The 7,601-nt window shown below is 38.8% G+C and overlaps 1 pseudogene; it reads left to right on the forward strand.

Annotated features, from left to right (window-relative positions):
* The first annotated feature begins 369 nt into the window (after window positions 1-369).
* Window positions 370-864, forward strand: LOC123821278 (annotated as a pseudogene).
* Window positions 865-7,601: the final 6,737 nt, after the last annotated feature.

Consider the following 7,601-nt stretch of genomic DNA (forward strand, 5'->3'; position numbering starts at 1 on the left):
GGAGTATACTTTTTGTCTAAGAACTCATGTGTTTATTTGATTCTGAAGATTTCAATTTTTAAAAATTTCTTCAAATACTTATCTTTCCTCTATTAAATTTTGGACTCCTATCAAATAAACATCCTGCATGCCTCTTAACTGCCACTTCACAATGTATATATTGGAGTCATCCCTTTTTTGTGTGTCCATTGTCTAAAACCAGTCATGTCAGTCCCCACTTAACCACAGGAGTGTAGAGAATGTGGGGGAGCAGGTAAAATTTGGGGAGAGCACCCAAGCCCCTGCCATGACTCCAACGTCTGTACTCTGACCACTCTGTTCCACTTTTCAACATTATCACATCAGACCGCTCCCACCCTGAGCACAGCCATGGGGGACCTGCCCGGCCTGGTGTGCCTCTCCATTGCTTTGCACATCCAGCCCAACGATGGCCTGGTCTTCTTCGAGGTGGACGGGCAGTGCTTCTGCCAGAACTGCAACATCAAGTTGCTCACTGGCTCCTCCTACAAGGTGGAGGTCAAGATTAAGCCCAGCATGCTGCAGGTCAAGAATATTTCCATTGGTGGTGTGGTTGTCCCACTGGAACTGAAGTCAAAAGAGCCTGGTGGGGACAGAATTGTGTATATGGGCACCTATGACACAGAAGGTGTGGCCCCAACCCAGAGCGGAGAATGACAGCCCATTCAGATCACCATACCATTCACTGACATTGGGACCTTCGAGACAGTGTGGCAAGTCAAGTTCTACAATTACCATAAGAGGGACCATTGCCAGTGGGGAAGCCCCTTCTCTGTCATTGAGTATGAATGCAAGCCCAACGAGACACGCAGTCTCATGTGGGTGAACAAGGAGTCCTTCCTCTGAAGATGGCTTTCTGATGTTGCTGGACAATCTCTTCAGAAATCTACTTTTAGATAACCCAGCACAAGCCTTCACCAAGGCACACCACACCGTTGCTGTTTTCCATTGGGTGCCAATGACCTACCAGCCCTGATTATGTTGAAACTGTAATTCCCCTCTGATGCAATGTCCCCGACAAGAGAGTATGATGTTCCATCCCCAAGAATCTCCCTTTCTGTACTCAGTGTTGGTGTTCCTGTATCCAGTCGTTCTCGGCCACGCTATTGGCCGCTTGTGAGGACCTCCGTGGAATTGACAGGCATGTTCCATCCTTAACTGTTCCACTGAATGACCATCGTGTTTTGTTTCTAAACTGAGTGATTCCCCCCCTTTTTTGTTAAATGTTAAGTAAAAAATAACAATGTGTGTGGGCTCTCTCCCAAGTGTAATATGGTAACATGTAACCTGCAATGTTTTACAGCTCGTGAAGCAGGCTTTGTGAAAATGTAACACAAACAGCAGTGAATGTGATCAAATGTGCTTCCTTTAAACAGCACAGTTTTTCCATGGAAGGATGATGACAAAATAAAAGGAGAAATAGTTAACAAGCATTTATAATGCATTAAAATTCTTTCAAGTAAGTCAAGGTATTGTGCTGTGACCTGGTGGAAATGGGGGAAAGCGTGGGTGTGGACCACACTGCCAGACAGGGTGACGGGAGTTACAGGATGACCTCTTCCACCCTAGTGTGCAAGCACACGCACTGATGGCATCCCTACACCCCCCTTCACTTGAACTTTGTAAAACTGTGTATGGAACTGTAATCGACTTTTGATATTTCTTAATAAAGGTATTGAAAATAAAAAAAAAACATTATCACATCAACCTTCACTTTTGAGGCTACCAGCCCCCAAACCCTTTCAGGGTTATGGCCAATTCTGCCCTGGCTGTAAGCCCGTATGGGTTCAAGCCCATATGGGTTCTCCATAGACCAGAGCCCTGAGTTGATTAATTGGTTGTATTGGTTCCATTTTGCTACTCATACTTTCCCTGGTCTGCTTTCTGGGTGGCCTTTCTCCTCCATGTTGTTTGAAATTATCAGTACTCTAAGGCCTTTCAGTGTTCAAAGATGTCTTTAGCATTTATTGTAACAAACCCAGAGTCCCACTTTGGCAAATGGGGCTTTGCTTGACTCAAAAGACACAGTTTCCCAAAAAGTGTACATTAAGTCCTTGCAACCATGTCTACAGCCTCTAAACCACATGGTGACCTCAGTGAAAACAGCACTGGATTTATTTTGTTCATTAGATTCCACTTATAGGTGAGATCATAAGGTATTTATCTTTCACTGACAGGCTTATTTCACTTAGCATAATGCTCTCCAGATCCATCCATGCTGTTGCAAAGGTAGGAGTTCCTTCTTTCTTTCTGCTGCATAGTATTCCATTGTGTAAATGTACCACAGTGAACAAAATAGAACCACAGGCATGGAAACATGGAACAGACTGAAAGATCAGAGGGGAGGGGGGATAATGGTGGAAAGAAGGGGAAGGGACTAGGCAAAGAACATGTATGAAGGACTCACAGACATGGAAAACAGTGTGCAAACTGGCTGTGGGAGTGGGAGGGTGGGATGGGCAGAGGAGGGCAGAGGGGAAAATTGAGACAACTGTAATAGAATAATAATAAAAATGATTTAATAAAAAATAAATAAAAGAGCACTGAATTTGTAAGTTTTCATCCTGGCTTTGAATTTAACAATCACCATAATAAATGATCATTATGATAATACCTATCATTTATTACTTGCCTGAAATTTGCTTATTTCTCTTCTAAGCACATTACACATTTATTAAAATCTCTAACAGAGATTTTAATAAAGCAGTATTGTTTTTCCTATTTAACAGGTAGGGCTCAGGGAATTACAAAGCAGACTCTCTATCATGAAAACAAAACCTTCCTCTCCTCTTCTATAGAAGCAGTTCTCAAAGTGCGGTCTGCAAATCTGGGTCAAAACTATTTTCCTAATACTAAGATTTTATTTTTCTTTTTTACTCTAATTCTCTCAGGAATGTAGCATACATGAAATTGAATTCAAAGCAGAGTAAGAATCCAGCTCTATTTAGCCAGACATTAGAGAGAATTACAAAATGGTAAAACACTGTTATCTTTTCTCATTATTTTTTAAAATTTTGTAAAACACAGTTATTTGTATATTAATATGTTGTTTATGTTAATATGTAATCAGTTTATTGTTAAAATTTAAAAATAAAACATTTTTTAAATTTTCAGTTTTTACTTCTGATGTACTAAATATCTATAGATATAACTCACATAAACAAAGGTCCTTTTGGTCTTCAATAATTTGTAAGGATACAAAGGAGTCTTAAGACAAAAAAAAACCACACAAAAAACGAAAACCACTATCCTAATTATACTCTCCAACAATAAACATATTTGTGATTGCTTAACTATCTTCATTTTTCCACTAGATGTACAAAAGTAAAAGCATATTTACACACATAAACATACACATATCTTTTCCCTATACAGCAGATTTAAAGTGTTTTATTTTATTTCTTTTTATACATATTTGGTATGTTTCATATGAATTCTTCAGGAAGCTCAGATGCTTGTATGAGAGGTAGACACATAAGAATCCGAGACAGGAGAAAAGGTGGGGCCGGGCAGAGTAGTCGGAGAAGCACCCACATAGAGGAGATCTCTTGAGCTTGTTGTTTTATGACTTACATCCTTACAATAATATTACATTATTATTAATGTAATTAATGTGCAATTATCTGAATAACTTTCATCTGGTGTTCTATGATTTGAGTTTATTAAATGTTTACTCATTTTTAATTTTTTAATTTGAGGTAATCAATTCACATGCAATTGTCAAAAATAACACAGAGAGATGTCATATACCTTTTACCTGGTATTCTCTAATAACTGGTTGCAAAATTATAGTACAACATCACAACCAGGGTATTGACATTGATATAGTCAAGATACAGAAAAGTTGGTGTGACTGCAAACTGGTACAGCCTATGTGAAAATCAGTACAGACATTGCTCAAAAATCTAAAATTAGATATACCATAAGACCCAGCAATTCCACACCTAGGTATTTATCCAAAGGAAATGAAAATACTAATTCAAAAAGATATGTGCACCTCTATATTCATTGCAGCATTACTTAGCCAAGATATGGAAGCAACCTAGGTGTCCATCATCAATAGTTAGATGAATAAAGATGACGTGGTGTATCTATAGAATGGAATATTACACAGCAATGAAAAAGAATGAACTCTTGCCATCAGGAACAACATGGATGGATCTAGAGGGTATTATACTCATTTATTCTTTGGCAATTCAATTTGATGAGAGATATAAATTTAGCTTGAGTTCGATTTAAATTACTGGTTTCTCAAATTATTATCCAGCTATCAACTTGTCATTTAAGTTTTTTTCAGTACTTTTGTGATATTGTTTCATTATACAGTTTTGGAAGTTCTGTTCCATTCCAATGATCTCATATTCTATGGTACAATCAGAAGTCAAGTATTTGAACATCTACCATGTTCTAATACTTTGTAGAAGAGGCCTCATTCATAGACCTCCTGTAAATTCTGTGATTGTGTGAGTTGTTCATTTTCCATTTGAAGTTTAGAAGCACTTTGTTTTTTTTTTCTAACATAAAATCTTATTGGAGTCTCAATCTAAATTATTTGTAACTTCTAAATTAACTGTTGAAAAATAATTACTGAATTTGTTTGGCATTTGTAACAAGGGTGGATGTAGACCTCTGGCTACATATAAAAGGATTTGAAGCACTATTTATGGGAAACTGTCCAGGCTCTGTCTTACCTCCCTCCTTCCATGCCCTCCCTCCTCCCCCAATCTACTCTCTTGCTTGTTTGAATAAGCTTTAATGTAAACCTTTGGTCTTGAACTTTGTTCTTTTTAAAAAATTCCTGTTTTTATTATTGGTTACATCCTTTGGACAGTTTCCTTGGTTTCAGCCTGTGTTCCCTGCTATTTTTTCTTCCTACGGCTTTGATTCTATTATTTTAGAATATTTTTTAAAAGATTTTACTTATTTTTAGAGAGAGGGAGACAGAGAGGAAAAGAAACATCTATGGGCAAAAGATACATCAACAGTTGCCTCTCAGAGGCCCCCACCTGGGGACTCTGCCTGCAACCCAGGCATGTGCCATGACTGGTAATTGAACCAGCAACCTTTTGTTTCACAGGCCGGCGGCACTCAATCCCCTGAGCCATACCAGCCAGGGCTATTATCTTAGCCAGGGGTGTCATTTTCACTGGGGGCCACATCTGCCTCATGGTTGCCTTCAAAGGACCAAATGTATTTCAGGACTGCATAAATGTAATTACCCCTTAACTAGGGGCAAGGAGCTTGGCACTGCCACTGGCCAGAAACAAGGTGGAAGGCGGGATTCAGCCCACAGGCCTTGTGTTTGCCACCTGTGGCTTAGACTATTTGCTAGCCTCTCCTGTTTTTCTCTTCCAGCTCTAGGTCCTAGAACTCCAGCCAGAGTTTGCAGATGTTAATTCTCCCATCTATTAATGTACCTTGCTATGTCTGTTCAAAACTTTTATTTGTATGTATCAGAGTTTTACTACTTTTCATTATGAAGCCATGTATTATTTCATGCCAATGCCTTTGTGTGTATGTGTACTACATTGAGGAAAGGGCCTTTCCTGTTTAAACTCTCCATTTATTATTTTTAAAGTATATTTTATTGATTATGGTATTACAGTTGTCTCAGTTTTTTCTACCCCTTTATTCCCCTCTGCCCTGCACCCCCCTCCCACCAGCACCCCCCTCCCCCAGTTCATGTCTATGGGTCGTACATATAAGTTCTTTGGCTTCTGCATTTCCTATACTATTCTTAACCTCCCTCTGTCTATTTTGCACCTACCATGTATGCTTCTTATTCTCTGTACCTTTTTCCCCATTCTCCCCTCTCCCCCTCCCCATTGATAACCCTCCATGTGATTTCCATTTCTATGATTCTGTTCCTGTTCTAGTTGTTTGCTTAGTTTGTTTTTGGTTTTTAGGGTCATTTGTTGATAGTTGTGTTTGTTGTCATTTTACTGTTAATATTTTTGATCATCTTTTTCTTAGATAAGTCCCTTTAACATTTCATATAAGGACTTGGTGACGATGAAGTTCTTTAACTTGACCTTATCTGGGAAGCACTTTATCTGCCCTTCCATTCTAAATAGATTCTTTTCTAAATGGATTGTGTAGTTTCAGGACCCTATGGGTATCTCCAACTAACTCTCCTGTGAGGCTGGGAGTTTCTCCTGTTGCTGCAACCGTCACAGGTTTTTAGAGCCAGAGGTTCTGAGGCTTTATTTCCCCTGCTCTGGAACCCTGGGTTGCATGGTCTGTCTTGCTCCCCAGTTGTCCCTCCCAGTTTATCTGCATGCAAATGTGGGACTGCCTGGTTCACCAGATGCAGCCTTTCTGCACATCCTCTCCACCCTGGCTGCCCATCCCCGCCCCTCCTACCAGCCTGAATGAATGTTTCTTCTGTAACTCCTTGGTTGTCAGACTTCTACACAGTTTGATTTTCTGGTAGTTCTGGTTATTTATTTTTTTAATTTGTTGTTGTCGTCCTTTTAGTTGTGTAAGGAGGCAAAGTGTATCTATTTATGCCTCCATCTTGGCTGTAAGTACAGACTCTTCATTTTTTATTAACACACTAGAATATTACTGATTTTTTTGGTTTTGTAACTGACATGTCTTCTCCATTAAAAAATTAATGCTGTTAGTTTCTACCAAATCTTGGAAATTTTCCAACTATACAGTAGAAATAATAAACTAATGTTTCAATCTTAACAGTATTGATTGCCCTCATCAATGGGAGTAAGAGAACATGGCATCACTGGCCAGCTATCACATCCACAAGAGCAAGCTTTGGTGCTACTGATGATGACAAAGCACCTTCATTAGTGATGTGGGCCATAGGAGGCATGTGCAATCAGCAGACCTGAGGGACTCATTAATGCACACACATGAGATACTCACTGGAGATGAGTAAAACAACACGAAGGGAATTTACGGACAGGGAAATACAAAATGGTAGGTGAGCAATAGAGCCAGACAAACCTGGTTTATTACCAGATACTATTCATGACTGTTGATATGCTCCTTGGCCTTTGTGACCACAGGAATGTGAAGTACATAACACCAACTATGAAAGCACACAAGAACTGAAGGATCTTGATGAACGTGAAAAATCAATTATAAAAATTCCTGGAAAAGGCAAAAAAGAGTCAGTAACTCAAAAGATAAATCTCATATCTCGGTCCAAGAAAAATAATATAGACAGGTTCAGGAACAACTAACAGGCCTAGACATTAACTTAGGAAGCCATGTCAAAGATTTGTATATTTAAATCCTTAGCTCTTAATGGTGTTCCTAAGTGAAAATTATACTTCACAATAATACAGAGATGTAAATGGTGTAACAGTTTCACAGGGAACACAATTCTTTGGCTATACTTACTAAATAATGAAATTAATTTTTAAATATTCTCCACCATCCAGCAGAGGCCCTCATGTAAATTAGGAGGAAAGATCCCTAGGTGGTCTTGGAAATGAATGAGAAAGTTTTATATTTATGTATTTTGAACAGCTGACTTTCAAACCAATTGAAACCCTTGAAAATATTTTTAAATGTTGGAAAATTATTTCTACATTTTAAGGTATGCAAAAAGGAGAGTTTTA

This window comes from Phyllostomus hastatus, unplaced genomic scaffold (assembly GCF_019186645.2).
Source record: "Phyllostomus hastatus isolate PE091 unplaced genomic scaffold, TTU_PhHast_1.1 phas_contig_399, whole genome shotgun sequence".
Taxonomy (NCBI): domain Eukaryota; kingdom Metazoa; phylum Chordata; class Mammalia; order Chiroptera; family Phyllostomidae; genus Phyllostomus; species Phyllostomus hastatus.